This window comes from Phodopus roborovskii, unplaced genomic scaffold (assembly GCF_943737965.1).
Source record: "Phodopus roborovskii unplaced genomic scaffold, PHOROB, whole genome shotgun sequence".
Taxonomy (NCBI): Eukaryota; Metazoa; Chordata; class Mammalia; order Rodentia; family Cricetidae; genus Phodopus; species Phodopus roborovskii.
In genome coordinates, this window is record NW_026125620.1 from 70,327 (window position 1) to 88,704 (window position 18,378).

The 18,378-nt window shown below is 40.7% G+C and overlaps 1 pseudogene; it reads left to right on the forward strand.

Moving 5' to 3' along the window:
- Positions 1–10,301: 10,301 nt before the first annotated feature.
- On the forward strand, positions 10,302–14,980 carry LOC127217084 (E3 ubiquitin-protein ligase MSL2-like; annotated as a pseudogene).
- Positions 14,981–18,378: the final 3,398 nt, after the last annotated feature.

Genomic DNA, 18,378 nt, shown 5'->3' on the forward strand with positions numbered 1-18,378 from the left:
ATTTGGCTGGATTGATGTTGAGGTCTTTGATCCATTTGGACTTGAGTTTTGTGCATGGCGACAGACATGGGTCTATCTGCAGTCTTCTACCCACCCTCATCCAATTGTGCCAGCACCATTTGTTGAAGATGCTGTCTTTGCCCCATTGTATAATTTTAGCTGTTTTGTCGAAAATCAGGTGTTCATAGGTGCTTGGATTAATATCAGGATTTTCAATTCGATTCCATTGGTCTACCTGTCTATTTTTATGCCAATACCAGGCTGTTTTCAGAACTATAGTTCTGTAGTAGAGCTTAAAGTCAGGAATGGTGATGCCTCCTGAAGTTCTTTTATTGTATAGGGTTGTTTTATCTATCCTGGGTCTTTTGTTTTTCCATATAATGTTGATTATTATCCTTTCAAGGTCGGTGAAGAATTGTGGTAGGATTTTAATGGGGATTGCATTGAATCTGTAGATTGCTTTTGGTAAGATTGCCATTTTTACTATGTTTATCCTACCTAACCAAGAGCATGGGAGGTCTTTCCATTTTCTGGTATCTTCTTTAATTTCTTTCTTTAGAGTCACAAAGTTCTTATTATATAGTTCTTTTACTTGTTTGGTAAGCGTTACACCAAGATACTTTATGTTGCTTGTGGCTATTGTAAAGGGTGATGTTTCTCTGATTTCTTTCTCTGCCTCTTTGTCGTCTGAAAAAAATAGGGCTACTGATTTTTTTGAGTTTATCTTGTATCCTGCTAGTTTGCTGAAGGTGTTTATCAGCTGTAGGAGTTCCCTGGTAGAGTTTATTGGGTCGCTTATGTAAACTATCATATCATCTGCAAATAGAGACAGTTTGACTTCTTCCTTTCCAATTTGGATGCCCTTGATCTCCTTTTGTTGTCTTATAGCATTAGCTAGAACTTCTAGTATGATATTGAAGAGATATGGAGAGAGAGGACAGCCTTGTCTTGTTCCTGATTTTAGAGGAATTGGCTTAAGTTTCTCTCCATTCAGTTTGATGTTGGCAGTTGGTTTGCTGTATATTGCTCTTATTATGTTTAGGTATGTTCCTGTTATCCCTGACCTCTCTAATACCTTTATCATGAAAGGGTGTTGAATTTTATCGAAGGCTTTTTCTGCATCTAGGGAGATAATCATATGGTTTTTCTTTTTCAATTTGTTTATATGGTGGATCACGTTGATAGATTTTCATATGTTAAACCATCCCTGCAATCCAGGTATGAAGCCTACTTGATCATGGTGGATGATTTCTCTGATGTATTTTTGAATTCGGTTTGCCATTATTTTATTGAGTATTTTTGCATCGATGTTCATCAGGGATATTGGTCTGTAGTTTTCTTTCTTAGTTGTGTCTTTGTGAGGTTTGGGTACCAAAGTTATTGTGGCCTCATAAAAAGAGATTGGCAATAAACCTTCTGTTTCTATCTTGTGGAACAGTTTGAGGAGTAGTGGTATTAGTTCTTCCTTGAATGTCTGGTAGAATTCTGCACTGAATCCATCTGGCCCTGGACTTTTTTTGGTTGGAAGGCTTTCGATGACTGCTTCTATTTCATTTCGGGTTATAGGTCTATTTAAGTTGTTTGTCTGTTCTTGATTTAATTTTGGTAAATGATAGTTATCCAGAAACTTGTCCATTTCCTTTGAATTTTCAATTTTTGTGGAATACAGATTTTCGAAGTATGACCTGAAAATTGTCTGGATTTCCTCTGTGTCTGTTGTTATGTTCCCCATTTCGTTTCTGATTTTGTTAATTTGCATGTTCTGTCTCTGCTTTTTCGTTAATTTGGATAAAGGTTTATCAATCTTGTTGATTTTCTCAAAAAACCAACTCTTTTTTGCATTGATTTTTTGTATTGTTTTCCTGGTTTCTATTTTGTTGATTTCAGCCCTCAAGTTGATTATTTCCTGGCGTCTGCTCCTGCGGGGTGAATTCGCTTCTCTCTGTTCTAAGGTTTTCAGTTGTGCTGTTAATTCATTTATGTGACTATCCTCTGTTTTCTTCATATGGGCACTTAGTGCAATGAACTTCCCTCGTAGCACTGCTTTCAAGGTGTCCCATAAGTTCGGGTATGTTGTATCCTCATTCTCGTTGAATATTAGAAAGTCTTTAATTTCTTTCTTTATTTCTTCTTTGACCCAGGAGTGGTGCAATTGCACATTGTTAAGTTTCCATGAGTTTGCAGGTTTTCTGCTATTTGTATTGTTGTTGAATTCCAATTTTAAAGCATGGTGGTCCGATAAGATACAGGGGACTATTTCTATTCTCTTGTATCTGTTGAGGTTTGTTATGTCTCCTAGTATGTGGTCGATTTTAGAGAAGGTTCCATGTGGAGCAGAGAAGAAGGTATATTCTTTTGTCTTTGGATGGAATGTTCTATAGATGTCTGTTAGCCCCAGTTGAGACATAACTTCTGTTAATTCTTTTGTTTCTTTGTTGAGTTTCTGATTTGTGGTCCTGTCTAGTGTTGAGAGTGGTGTATTGAAGTCTCCCACTATAAGTGTGTGAGGTTTTATATGAGCTTTGAGTTTTAGTAGTGTTTCTTTTACGAATGTGGGTGGCTTTGTATTAGGGGCATAGATGTTCAGGATTGAGACTTTGTGTTGATGGATTTCTCCTGAGATGAATATGAAATGACCGTCTTCATCTCTTTTGACTAGTTTTGGTTTGAAGTCTAGCTTGTTAGATATTAGGATAGCTACGCCTGCTTGCTTCTTATTTCCATTTGATTGGAAAATCTTTTCCCAACCCTTTACCCTGAGGTAATGTCTATCTTTGGAGCTAAGATGTGTTTCTTGTATGCAGCAGAAGGATGGATTCTGTCTTCGTATCCATTCTGTTAATCTGTGTCTTTTTATAGGTGAGTTAAGTCCATTAATGTTGAGGGTGAGTAAGGACCATTGATTGTTGATGGTTGTTTGATTTAGGTTTGTTGTTGGCAGTGGTATTGTGAATATATTTGTTCTGCTTCACCCTAGGTTTCTGGTGTAGTTGGATTATCTGTTGCCTACATTTTTGTGGGCGTAGTTACCTTCCTTGGGTTGGAATTTTCCTTCCAATACTTTCTGTAGGGCTGGATTTGTAGATACATATTGGGAAAATCTGGTTTTGTCATTGAATATCTTGTTCTCTCCATCTATATTGACTGAGAGTTTTGCTGGATATAGTAGCCTAGGCTGGCATCCGTGTTCTCTTAATACTTTTAGAACATCTATCCAGGACCTTCTGGCCTTGAGGGTTTCCATGGAGAAGTCAGGTGTAATTTTGATAGGTCTGCCTTTATATGTTACCTGTCCTTTTTCCTTCGCTGCTCTTAATATTCTTTCTTTATTCTGTATGCTAGGTGTTTTGATTATTATATGTCGAGGGGTCTTTTTTTCTTTGGTCCAGCCTATTTGGGGTTCGGTATGCTTCTTGTACTTTCATGGGCATGTCCTTCTTCAGATTTGGAAAGTTTTCCTCGATGATTTTGTTGAATATGTTTTCAGCACCTTTGAGCTGGGCTTCCTCACCTTCCTCTATGCCTATTATTCTTAGGTTTGGCCTTTTCATGGTGTCCCACATTTCCTGGATATTGTGTGTTAAGTATTTGTTGGATTTATGGTTTTCTTTGGTCGATGAATCTATTTCTTCTAGTTTATCTTCTGCGCCTGAGATTCTCTCTTCCATCTCTTGAATTCTATTGGTTATGCTTGTGTCCGTGGTTTCCGATTTTTTGCCCAGCTTTTCAATTTCCAGCTTTCCTTCCATTTTTGTTGCCTTTATTTTCTCAATTTCGGTTTTCAAGTCTTGAACCGTTTCCTTCACCTGGTTAATTGTTTTTTCTTGGCTTTCTGTACTTTCCTTAATTAATTTGTTCATTTCTTCCACTTTTTTGTTTGTTTTTTTCCTCCATTTCTTTAAGGGATTTTCTCATATCTTCTTTGAGGGCCTCTATCATTTTTATGATGGTGATTTTTAAGTCGTACCCTTCTGCTTCCTCTGCTTTGTTGTTGTGTTCCATTCTAGTTGGTGTAGATTCCCTAGATTCTGGTGGTGTCATGTTTGTCTTTCTGTTGTTAGGTGTTCTCTTGTATTGCCTTCTTCCCATAGTTTCTTCCTGTAGGTGTTGGTGGTGTCTCTTCCCTCTCTCTATGGTCCTTCCCAGATGGGCTTATGTGGATCAAAGATTCAATGTCTGTATCTCTGTGTGGTCCAAGCTCTCTAGGAGGCTTCTCTCTGGCCAATAGCCGGCAGAAGAGGACGAGGGCTGGACTGGAACTTGAGAAGGTTTTGCAGGGTAGTGGGATCTCACTGGAAACTGGCGCTCTCCAGCTGAGACCTCGTTCTTTGGCAGGGGCCCGGATTTGGGGGTCAAGGATCTTGCCAGCAGGAACTCCGAGTGGACCCGCAGAGATAGGCGGATCTCTGGGAGGGGCAGCAGAGGACTGGAGGTGGTGTCAGAGACCAAGCCGGTGGAAATTACAGGTGGTCCCGCGTGGATAGTCAGGTCTCCTTTGTTCGGAGTTGCTCTGAGAGGTCTCCGAAGTAGGGTGGACTGTTGGCTCCACCCTCTGTCCCAGTGCTCATCCAGAGCAGCAGGACCGTAGGTGGGGTAGGGCACAGGGTAGGGGGGGATATGCTCTATTTTCATTTTTTTTTCATTTGAGACCCAATTTCTTTGTGGGATTGGAGCCATTCCCAAAACTAGATATTATAGATCTTATGGAAAAGCAGGTATTTAACTCACAGAGATCGGTTTGTCTCTGCCTCCTATATGCTGTCATTAAAGTCATGTGCCACCACTGACCAGCTATGGTTATTTTTTTTAATTGTTTCTTTAAATGTATTACTGCTTTTATCTCTATTTTTCTGCTCTACTGTGTTTCTGGATTTTTACTCATTTCATTGCTTTTCTCTTAAGTGATGTTGATTATTGATTTCTGAGTAGAGCAAAGGCTCTTGTAACTTTGACTTGCCATATGCTATGTTATTGAGAAATGCTTTGAATTACTAATCCTGCTTTTCCTGCACAGTGCTGGGAAGAAAATCTTGCACCTTCTTTCAGTATGGCCCTTGAGTGTTCGGTGAGAAAAAAAAATAGACCAGAAAATGAGTGAAATCCAAGGTCTCTGATTATTGTGGGGACTGATAAATGAAGAGGGACCTGTGCAAGGACGGAGTGCATGACCAATTCTGCCACTGGTGGTGTCACAGGGCATAAAGCAAGAGGCAGGATGGAGGCTGAGATTTCCTCCTTCAATAGTAGTTGAGGTGAGCAATGTGGAATTAGGTAATCATTCCTGGATAATCCAAAATAGTCCCTGTGTGCAGTTTCTTGAATTCCACAGATGGGGGCTATCAAGAATCTGGATAGAGGAAACACCTTATCATGAACACAAATTGCTATAGTTACAGTATTCAGCCAAAACAGGTCTGGGTAAAATGTTGTGGATTACGTAACAGGACTCTTATTTTTTTCTGGTTTTGAATGTTCATTCTGAGAGAAAACGTTTGAGAAATCCTTGGTGTGCTCTAATTAAAATCCTTAGAATGTGGAGCACATGGCCATGAACCTCTTTTAAAATATTTTTTTTTAGATCATAACTACATCATATCCACATACACTTTCCTGCCCCCAAGCTCTGCCATGTATCCTCATTTCTTTCTAATTCACATCCTGCTTTTCTGAAACAGGACTTACACATTGAAAACCGTGAACATTTGGCTGAAGTATTTCCTAGCTATAAGATCAATGGTTACTGCCCATGGACAATGAGTGTGTAATGAAATGTGCACACAAAGGACACTGTGATTTGCATTATGATCAGGTTCCATGACAGTAGAAGAATGTATACTAAAACATAAACTTTATTGTCTAGGCCCCTGTCTTCTGGTAGTGCAGAGCTGCAAAGACTATGTTATCTGAGTCACTGACCTCTGATCACCTGAAATGAAGGCTTCTAATGTTGCAAGTTCAGGTGCTTGGTCCCAGAGTGTAGCACCCATGCTACCATCTCTACCACGAGTTGGGTGAAGGCCTAGATATTGAAATAAAGACAAGACAGCGGGTCATTTGTTCAATGGCAATGTCGGAACACCAGGGATCGTCTGTATTGGGCGGGATACAGGTGTATCCATTTCCCCGTACACCTGGGCTTGAGGGGCCCGAGGCTGGCCCCGCTTCCAGTTTCCCTGAGCCGGTAAAGGATTACCAAGGACATCTGTCTTTGACCTGCATTCCTTGCTCCAATGATGACCCTTACTGCAACATGGGCAAAGCCCTGGCCTAGGGCTCAATTGCATTGCCACACCTTGGGGGCAGTTCCTTTTGAAATGTCCTGGCTGTCCACATCCAAAGCAACTCTTCGGTCTGGCTCCTCCATTGTTCTCCCCTCTTTTCACAACTGAAGCTATAACCTGGCCCATAATGTGATGACTATCTATGTCCCGACATATGCGTATATAGTCATTAAGACTTTTGGACTTATGGGGACACAAAGCCTCTTTACAATACTTGTTTGCATTTTCGAATGCCAATTGTTTAACTATGGGCATGGCATTTTCAACATCAGCAAAAATGCGGCCTGCCAGCTGTAGGAGGTGTTTTGCAAATTGTGAATAGGGATCAGATGGTCCCTTCAATACCTTAGATAGTTGATCTCCTGCAACCTTATTAGGCAGGGCTTTTCAAGCTCTAGTAGCAGCAGCAGCAATTTGTGCATAGACCACTGGGTCAAAAAGAATTTGAGCTGCAATGGTAGCATATTGCCCAGTGCCTGTGAGCATATCTAAATTCCTAGTAGGAAACCCAGCAGCAGCATTACTTTTTGTGGTTTCCTTGCAAAATTCTTGAAATTCACCTCTCCAGAGCAAGTAGTCACCCCCACTCAGCACGGCTCTACAGAGCTGCATCCAATCACTAGGGGTGCAATTTAACACTGCGAAGGACTCAAAAATTGTCTGAGTAAAAGGAGCATGAGGCCGATAAGCAGTTGCAGCCTCTTTAAGCTGTTTTATAGCCTTAAAATTTAATGGGCTGTGTTCCCTAACTGTGCTATCCTGAGGATCCACTGTCTCTATTACTGGAAACACCTGTCTTTCCTTTTCTAATGCTTCTACCTTGGTTATTAAATCTTTGACCTCTTCCTCTAACCCTCGAGGTGTAGAGGCCCTATTAAAGGAATCAGAATCACAAAAGTAGTTGTGCCGTGGAGGACGGCATATACACTCATCAGCTTCAGTTTCTGATTCCAAAGTATCCTCCTCATCAGTTACAGTAGGACTATCATCATCTAGTTGGGATCCCTCTTGTTCCCTGATAGAATTCACAGATTCTAAATTTTGTACTTCCTCAAAAATCCTATTCATCTCTGCCATCTGTTCTTTTACTTTAACATTGTTGCTCAAGAGCGCACTTTTAACTAGACGCCAAAGGGAAAGAGTGGCAATAGGGAAATTATCTGGCCCCCCATTCTTTATAAGCCTTTTGGAGGTCTCCTTTTACCTGTTCCCAATCGGGGATGTTAAAGCCTCCAGACTGCATAAACCAGGGGCTAAGTTCCTCTAATATTTCAAAAAATTCTTTAGCTGTCTTGGTTTTAATCCTGGTGCCCTGCCTTTTCAATAGGACCTCTAATTGCCCGCTGAGCTTTTCCTTACAGTTACTGGCACCCATCCTTCAATACACCCTCATTCACTTACTTTTCCCAGCCGGCCTTCGAGGGCGATCTCTTAAGTGATACTTTCTTTCCCGATCTAGGCGGGACCTCCACTTGTAGTGCCCGTGCTACAATATGTTCCATGAATCGGGCGAAGGCCTAGAGATCGAAATAAAGACAAGACAGCGGGTCATTCGTTCAATGGAATGCCATATGCGGAATGCCGTTTATTGAGGGGCAAGAACAGGCTTAAATACTGACTTATAGCACAGTGGACAATTACAGGAATTTTTTGGCTTAGCTCCTCCCTGTGTTGTCACCAGGTATGGTTGTCACAGGGTGTGTGTCACGAGGTGTGTTGTCATGAGGTGTGTGTCACAAGATGTGTTGTCACGAGGTGTGTGTCACGCGAAGAGTACCAACAAAAGCCTTGGGGCAAGGAGTTCCTGCCAACACCTTCAGGCTTGCTCAAGGTGCCTTGGGTTCCTATACTTGATGTGTGCCTGGATTTGATTTGCTAATATTTTATTGAGGCATTTTTCATTCGTGTTCATGAGGGATATTAGTCTGTAGTTCTCTTTCTTATTTGTATCTTTTTGTGTCTTGGGTACCTAGGTGCTTGTGGCTTCATAGAATTTGGTAATGAGCCTTCTGTTCCTATTGTGTGGAAGCATTGAGGAATATTGGTATTAGCTCTTCTTTGGATTTCTGGTAGAAGTCTGCACTGCAGCCATCTTGCCCAGGGATTTTATTTTATTTTATTTTATTTTATTGGTTGGGAGGCTTTTGATGACTGCCTCAATTGTGTTAGACTGTATTGGTCTATTATCTACAGGTTCTTCCCTCCCACAGCAGTTGGTGAGACATGGGGAGGGCCTGCTAGGACCCTGGGGCCTGCATAACATGAACAGCCCTAGAGAAGGGACAATGTGCCTTCTCACCAATCCACCAAAACCCAGAAAACCTTGGAGAGAGAGAATTTGAGAGAACGTGTGGGAGGGGCAGAGAGAGCTTGAGGATTTCACTGAGCATGTCCTGTTCTAGGAGCCAGAAGTGGAGAGCACGTCATGAGCAGTGTGCTCATGTTTGATTGGGGGTTGTGCATGGGGGAAAGGGTTGCAGCTAGGCAGGCAGGGATGGTCTGCATGGGCTAATGTGTTTATAGGGTTTTCTAAATGGACTGTCAAAGTGCACTATTAATGGTGAAAGGCTACATTATCGGGCAGGGGAATAAGAGTTGAGAGGTGTGTTGCACATGGCATGGGCCAGTCGGTAGCTCCATGAAGGCATGGAGGGGGCTTTTAGAGACAAATCAGGTGAAAGGGGAAGCAGATGGAAAGGAAGTTGGAGGGGTTGGGGGGAGGGATTGAAAGCATGCTTTGCCCATGCTAGCTAGGGGTAGCCACATCAGAGTCTCAAGGATAACAATGTCTCTGCCCCTTGAGGTAATGATCTCAAGGCAGCGAGACATGGGGAAGTGCCCTGGGACCCTGGGACCTGCACCACAGTGCACTACAGGGACAGCCCAAGTGAAGTGACAATGTGCCTTCTAACCAATCCACCAAAACCCATACAACCTAGGAGAGAGAGAATTTGAGAATTTGAGAGCACCTGAGGAAGAGCGTGAGGCTTGCACTAAGCATGCTCTGTTCTAGGATACCAGACAGACCTGAAGCACTGCACCATCCACCACAACCAGAGCAGTATGTGCCCAAATGAGGTAGAGCTGTGCATGAAGTGAAGGTGAGGGTGTCCAGGCCCAAGGGAGGGGACTGCAGAGGACCTCTTTGCTGGGCTGTGGTGGTGGCCTGGCGTGGTGAACTCACCTAAGCCATGGCTCAGCAGGCAGTGACAGTGGCAGTAGAGCTGGGATGAGTCATCAGTGCAGTTCTGAAAATATGGCAGGGCTGTGAGTGGGCTGGGGCTGTTAGTGGCCTGCACTTGTGATGGTGATCCTGAGTTTGGAACCTAGGAATGAGTGGTGGAGCCACTGCTAGCTGGGCCTGTTTTCTGCCCACTCATAGAACCTTGGGCCCATGCATTTTCTCCTGGGTCTCCCTTTTGGGCAGGGGCCTCTTTCCTCCTGCTTGAGGCACAGAATGCATTGCAAGATTACAGCATCCACACCCACCACTGCCTAAGCTCCTGGCACTCGACTCCTGCATGGTAGTCCTTGTCATACCACTGCCTCTTTGCAGGCACTGCAATGGAGTAAGGGCCCCTGGCTGGAGATATGGGTGTTCACCTGGAACCCATCAGGTCCATACTGATGTTCTGCAGCTCCATCCAGTGGTGCATCTGCTGCCAGATATGCTGCTCGAGCCCAGGCCACCAGGAGAGCTACAGGGCTAAACCAAGTGCCATTCCAGGCCAGATCATACAATCTGTGGCCACCTTGGTTGAACTTGAAAGCTGGTTGCTCACTAGTTTCCTCTCTCTTTGGTCTGCAGGACTAAGGGACAGAGGAGGGGCACCGAGGCCCCATGTGTGGGAGGAAGCTTTAGCTTTGCACACTTGCATGGATTTTAGTTGCTTCTTTGCCAGTGGTTCAGCTCAGATTTCTTCTAATAGTTGTAAACTCACCATTGTTCCCTGGCTGCTTAGAAACTTGCATCCGGAATTTTTTTTTCAACTCAGAGCCATTGGTGTTCAAGTTTTGGCAATGAACCCCGTGAATGCTATTGCTCTCTACATTTCCGCCAACCGCCTAGTGCTCAACCATGACCCTGGAGACCCCAAGGCATTTCAAGAGATTATCAGTATCCTGCCTTACTTGTGACAGTCCCTCTCTTGCTGTGTTTGTGGACATTTGCTACAAGATCCTATTGCACCCACCAAATCCACCTGTCAACACTATGTCTGCAAAACTTGTAAAGGCAAGAAAATGATGATGAATCCTTCATGTAGCTGGTGCATAGACTATGAGCACTTTGAGGAAAACAAGCAGTTAATCATCCTAGTAAACTGCTACAAGAAACTATGTGAATATATAACCCAGACAAGACTGGCACAGGACATAAGAGAAGCAGTTGACTGTTCTTCTGATATTTTAGCTTTACTCAATGAAGGATCATTGTTTTGTGAGGACACAGAGAAACCTTCAGACTCATCCTTCACTCTGTGTTTGACACATTCCCCTTTACCTTCAACCTTATAACCCACAGCAGATCCCCATGCTAATTTATCTCCAACGTCTGAAAGCACCCTCAGCATTGCTATTGACAGTTCTGTTGTCAATGGTTTGCCTAATTACAAAGGACTTTCAATAGATAGATTTGGTATAAATATCTCCTCACCTGAACATCCAAATATGATGGACATGTGTAATACTGTTGATATAAAAACTGAGGACCTGTCTGAGAGCCTGTCACCTGTCTGTGACATGGTAACCACTGATTTGTGCTCCACAGTTATTGATATCTGGAGTTTCAGTGAAGAGACAAAACCTGGTGACTCTTTTTTGCTGAGTGATGAGGAAGTAATCCGCAGTTTGGAGACTGTTTCAAATACAGAAGTTAGATGTCCTAATTTGTATACAAATTTGGAAGCCACTGTATCCAATGAAACTTTTTTGAAGCTTTCTTGCAAGTCTCTTAACCATAATATTTTTATGTCTACCAGCCCTACACCTCATGTGTTTGCAAGTACAGCAGCAACTCCAAAGGTAGCAAAGTTGAATCGAAAAAGAACCAGATCTGAAATTGACAGTGAAAAAGTTCAGCCACTTCCAATTTCTACCATTATCAGAGGCACAACACTTGGGGCTTCTGCTCCTGTGACGGTGAAGCATGAAAGGAAAATCATCCTTCAACCTATAGCTACAGTTTCCAATGGAGGCATAACACCCAAGACCACCAAAAGTGTACTTTTATCTACTAAAAGCATGAAAAATAGTCATGAACATGGATCCTAGAAATCCCACTCTAAACCCAAACCCGGTATTCTTAAAAAAGACAAGGCAGGAAAGGCAAAGATTCTTAATCATCATGCCATGCCAGGAAGTCCTACCATGACTGTGTACAAAAAGCCTCAGGGAAGGAAAGGATGTAAATGTGGGCATGATATGCAAAATCCAAGTAATCTTACATGCAGCAGACAGTGCTGGCGTTGTTACTCTAACCAGAGAGCCTGCGTACATTGCAGATGTTGTGTCTGCCAGAACTCCTACATGGCCAATGGGGAGAAAAAGCTGGAGGCATTTGCTGTTCCAGCAAAGGCCTTGGAGCAGAGCAGACTCACATTGGGCGTTAATGTGACCAGCAATGCTGTGCGCAACACAAGTACCAGTACCAGTGTACCAATGTCACAGGGTCCCCAGTAATGACATTTGATGGGAGATGCCACTATGTAAATATGTTTCTCATACTGGTTAATGAATAAAGCACTGTTGGCCAATAGGAAAGAAAGATAATAGGGATTAGGAGACAAGGAGGATAGATGAATTAGGAAGGAGGAGTCAAGATGGAGAGTCTGGAGAGAACAGAACCGCAGTTCCTCTGCTCTTGGTAAGACGACATGGAAATACATAGAAATGGGTTAATACTTAAAACAGAGCTAGCCGATGAGAAACTAGTAACTGGCCAACAACATAATATCAAATACGGAGTCTCAGTGTGTTAATTGGGGCTGGTGCGGCTGCAGGACAAGACTGGCAGCAGGAGAAAAAAAAAACACACTCCTTACATATGGTGCCCACTTAAAATTTAACAAAAGCTTAAAAAGGTTTTAGAACAGAGACAAACAAGGTTTTTTGGTAGCAGTATTTTTCTTGGTTGGACTCTGCTTTGTGAGAGACAATTAGATATTTGCGCGGCTCCTTTAAGGGAAGGTTCCTGACTCAGCAAAAGCCGCAAAAAACCACATGGCTTTATAGAATCGCAGCTAACAATGTATTGCTGTGTATGAGAGATGGCAATGGCAGCGACCACATCTCCAAGCCGGCAGCATGTTTGCTGAATGACAGTGCAGACCAAGGCCGTGGGTACAACTTTCAGTGCTGGTGGAAAAAGTACCTGCCACCATCTTTGGTAAACCACAGCAGGAAAAATATGACTTTCATTTCAGCAATATTGTTGTTTACCAGATAAAAGACTCATGGCCAGAAAAATATAAACATTTACAGTAAAGACAAAATCATATTAAGAAAAACGTCTAAAGGTTTTCATTGTGTTTTAAAATATACATAGACATAGGGAAAAAATTAAATGGTATTAAAAAGACAAAGAGGAACTGGGTGTGGTGGCACACAACTTTAATCCCAGAATTTGAGAGACAGAGGTAAGCAGATCTCTTGTCATTTCAAAGTAAACCAGGTATGCAGAGTAAATTCCAGGACAGATAAGAGTTACATAGAGAAACCCTGCCTCAAAAAATAAAATGTAAAAGAAACAGAGTAATAATAAAGCCACATAAAGATGAAAAGCTCAGAGAGAATCTGGTTACTATATGGTGTTATATTGTCTTTGTATCTTTTGACTGCTTAGGAAATTACAACTGTTAAAACAAATGGTGCTGGATCAATCCAATTTATATATTTTAAAAATGCTTTGACTCAAAAATTTAAGTTCAAGTACAAGTTACTGGGGAAAAGGATTTCTATTTTTGTTTCCACAGAAAATGAAAAGCTCTGGATTCCTTCCAGACTAATGTGGTTTGAGCAAGCCAGACCCCCTGAAACAGCATACCAGGTGATCCTACATTTAAAACAGCTTGAACGAGCCAGCCTTGCAGACTACAGCCAGGATTTCTGTATCTTCTTAGGATCCCTATGACAGCGCCCCCTATCAGCAGGAAGTAATTTGGAAAGAACAACACCCAAATTCCAAAATATTGTTTATAAATGTTTGTTTTCATTTTAATGGGGTTGGTCATAAATGGTTAATGATCACAACCAATATGTTTTTAAAGGCAAAAAGGGGATTATGGTATAGATATGATTACTTTGCTTTGGAATGTATTTTCATTTATTGATCCAAATTTAAGGTCAATTTTGTGATATGTATATTTCTCCTCTTGTTTACGTATTGTGTTTATATAGCTCATTTATAAATGTAATGTATAATGTATGTATAATATATTACAGATTATAAATAATTACCTAGGATAGTCAAAGCTTAGAGTTAAGTTAGTTAGGTTTTTAAAGATACACAGAGATATATTTGAGAGAGATAGGAATTCTTCAAACCTTTCAAAGACCTACAGAATATGGCATTTAAAATGGTTTAGGCTTTTTCTTGACAGTGAGACATAACTGCTCCGGGCAATACCACCTGCATCAGAAACGAAGATGGACACCGAAGAAATGGGTTATGAAGTTTGCTTTCAGTATGGCAAGACTAGCCATTTGGACAAGATACTGCTCTTGTCTGGACTGTTTGACTTTATGCTGTATAAACTGGAATTTCACGACCCACAAAAAAGTGACTTCTGATTCAAGATGGAAATTGCTGCAGAGTTCCTGCTTCATGGAAGAGTGCCAGACAGAGAAAAATTACTGACGGATTGCCAGTACAAGAAGACAGTTTAAAGTTTCCTGCTTTACTGAAGAGTCTTCCAGACACACTATGGAATATGGGCTGAAGATGGAAGATTACAGAAGAACTTCAGGTGACTGACAAGGCGAGATGTCTCCGTCATTTCTAGAGTTTATATATTATCCTTCTGTTGTCTTTGATGGAGTTGAAGACAGATAGTTATGGTTATAGTGTTCCTTAGTTAAGCTTAAAGATTAGGTACATATAGGACTTTAGACACACAAAGATAGGATAGGTGATGGAATGTTTTCTTCAAATCATGCTAAATGTTAATGGACTAATTATTGTTAACTGTGATTCTTACTTGGTAACTGTTGTGCTATATATTTTGCTATGTTAAGGTTAAAACACTTCTTTTCATTTTAGACAGAAAAGAGGAGATAATGGGAGATGCCATTATGTATATATGTTTCTCATACTGGTTAATGAATAAAGCACTGTTGGCCAATAGGGAAGGAAGATAGGAGGGACTAGGAGACAAGGAGGATAGAGGGAAGTAGGAAAGAGGAGTCAAGATGGAGAGTCTGGAGAAAACAGAACCGCCTTTCATCTGCTCTAGGTAAGACCACTTGGAAATACATAGAAATGGGTTAATACTTAAGACAGAGCTAGCCGATAAGAAACTAGTAACTGACCAACAGCATAATATCAAATACAGAGTATCAGTGTGTTAATTCGGGCTGGCGCAGCGGCGGGACAAGGCTGGCAGCAGGAGGAAAAACCTTATTCCTTACAGACATTTTTAGCTGCCAGTACAAATGATAACAAAAGATTGAATGAATCTATGGATATGAGATTTGAATGTTAACTCAGTGACTTGAAGCCTACACCTCGTAGGAAATAGATACAGTTTTATGGCAGCTATAATTCTGTTGGTTTAACTTGCCGGAGTTCCTGCGTATAAATCGCTTGTATCGAGTGTTTTCATTGCTAAGTTATATGCGTTAGTGTCTTGGAATCAGTGTGCATATAATGCAGGAGTAACCCTACAATTATATGTTCTCAGTTCTTACAGAACCTCATAGTTTGAGAACAAATGCTGATGCAAGATGCAACTGATTTATACAAAATGAACTTTGTCAAAGAAAAAAACAATAACTGTAGTGGGATATTCACTTTGTCTCCTTCTGTGTCTCCACCCCCAATGGGCGTGGTCAGTGAATGGAGGCGTGTGTTCGTATCCCACTTCTGACACCAGATATTGTGGTCAAATAAGGATGAGGATAAACAAATAGGCCGAATAGATGTTTATTCAGGGAGAAATAACTTACAACTTAGACAGATGAACACCAGCAAGTTCCACCAGATGCTCTCCTCTCCTTGACCCATCAGCAAGAGAGTGTTCCCCCTGCTCCTCCTCAGAACTCCTTCCACAGGTTCCTTCTGCCCCTGGCTCCACCCCACAATGGGCATGGTCAGTGCCACAGAAAGAGACAATGTGAATATCCCACTACAAATAACCTCATTGTTTTTGATCATGCTTTTAGCATAATCAAAGTTGATGTTTAAATATAAGGAAGTGGCATCTAGTAAGTTCATAAAGATTGTTCTAGTTTTTGTTTTGTTTTAATAGTCATTAGTTTATCAGGAGACTTGGTGCAGCCTTCTGATTTCTGATGCCACAGAGAAATTTCTCCTGTTGAAAAGCTGATGTGACCACCTCTACTTTTGCACTGACATAATACCACTTCTGACCATGAAAATTGTTTACTGGCTTGTATGTAGCAGCTCTTAAATCAGCAGCATGAACAGTATTATGAAAAAAAATTAACCACTCATTAGGATGTTTTAAGAAATGTGTCTTTTAAAAGAAATCTCTCTTTAAAAAGTGAACAAATAAATTCTGTCAGACCACTAATGTTAAGCTGTTTATGCTTTACATATTTAAGAGTTCAGCCCCCTTTCTAATTTTCTGACTTACTTCTATGACAAAATTTTAATTCCTTTCACTTGAGCAATGTTCTAATTGTTAAATAAAGAGTTGTTTTATTCTGAACATAATTGAATTCATATAGTTCATGACATATTTTGTAAAATATAAAAAGACTTAAAAATTGGGTTCTACTTAGAATAATTTTGGAATAATGCCCCAAATGTGCCCAGATTTATGCACTATATTCATAGCCATTAATGATTTATTTGATTGTTCTAATTCCCGTTTATTTGCCACAGGCATTACATTGAATATGCTCCCTCTTTTCTTTGTCTTTTTTTTTTTTTTTTTTTGCTTTTGAAGGGTGCTCTTGTTAAGGAAGGCTTCTTTATGAAGGACTTAATAAAATGTCTTTGATGAAGCTTGTGCATTTAGGTGGGTGTAAATCTTGGAAGATTTTCTTTAGAATATTATTTTGCATGTAAATGCCAACTGTGTTTGAATTTTAATGTATTTCTTTCTATTAACTTTATGGGGAAGACAAAAATTCTGTTGAAGGGACGTCTAGTCAGTTCCTTGAAAGTGCATTGCCCAGGTAAATAAGGACTGACTAGGTGTAGAGGTAACCCTGTGATTTCAAAAACTTGCTGCTTTGTTGGTGCTAATTTTAAGAAAAAATCTGCTAGGGAAGTTCCAGTTTCTGCTGCATTCACCATCTAGTGAGATCTGATGTGTGAAGTTGTTTTGATTTGGCACACAGCATGTTCAATGATGGTTACTCAGCTCATAAAGACATGGACAAGCATCTATTGGACACAGAGCAGATGACACCTCTTGTTTTGTAGTGTATCCTGGTTTCCTTTCCTGTGAATGTGGTCAGGAAGGAATAGGAAGATGATGACAGGCAAAGAATATTTTAGAAGAAGAAAAGAGATAACCTAAAAGTGGGAGCCATTATAGATCTAAGGAGAAATCTGGCACTAGGAAAATTCCCTGAGACCTACAATAATGAAAACAACAAACAATGTAAGCACTAGTAGAGAGGCTATCTTTAATCCCCTTCCAAGGTAACAAGATTAATGACTACCTTATATGCCATCCTAGAGCCTTCGCCTAATAGCTGATGGAAGCAGAAGCAGACACCCAAAGCTAAACACTGAGACAAACTTCTGGAATACACTTACAGAGAGGGAGGAGTGATGAGCAAATGTTTCAAGACCAGGCTGAAAAAAAATCCACAAAATAAGCTGACCTGAACAAAGCATAACTCATGCAAACCCAGTCTGATGGCTGGGAAACCAGAATATGAGTGTAACAGGCCCCTGAATGTAGGTGTTATTTAGGAGGACTGGGCAATCTATGGGGCCTTTAGTAATGGATCAGTATTTATCCCTAATATATGAAGAAACTTTTGGAGCCTATCTCCCCATAGACATATGGGGGAGGCCCTAGGCAATGATCCAAATGATATGACACACATTTAAGTCTCCTGTGGAAGGCTTCACCCTCTCTTGGGAGCATCATCATGGTGGGATGGGGTTGGGTGGGGGAAATGGAAGAGGATTGGTAGATGAGGGAACTGGGATTGACATGTAAAACAAACTTGTTTCAAATTCAAATAAAAAATGAAAAAGTAATACCATATTTGTTTTTAAAAAGACATTCCCAAGGGGGGGACCAAGGAAAGAAGGATGGTAGAAAAAAGGAATAAAGAAAGAATTAAAGAAGTGAAGAAATTTATAAAAGTAAAATTAATAAATGCATATGAGAAGGAAATAATATTAAAAGATAAAGGATTTAAAGTGATTGGGGAAAGGCAGGTAGAAAAGAAGAAGCAATCATGAATAAACAAATGAAGCTAGAACAAAAAACTGAGTAGGTAATATTTGCTATCTAAGGGAAGATATTTTAGTGAATGTATTTTAGATTGCATAACAATAATTACTGGTAAAGTGGCCATACATATGCTAAAGAAAAGGCATGTATTATTGTTTCAAATATAATGAAGGTTTTGCTATAGTATAACTTATCTAAAATTGATGTTAATTGTCTTATTTCAGTGGGAGGACTATTTCATCCCATACTCAGAAACCCTTCTACATCACCTGTTAGGTAGATGCCTTTTCGATTTTCCTGCATATACCTACTCACCGCTAGTGTTGAAGATTTTAGATCTTGTTTGGATTATCACAATTTTAAAGTTTTATTAATGGAAAGGACATGACATAAATGTGATGGTGGGACTCCACAAATCAAGGGGAAAACATAATAATATTAAAATTAAACAGTGAAGAAAAACAAACAGCGAATCCAAGGAGGAGTAAAAAAAAAAA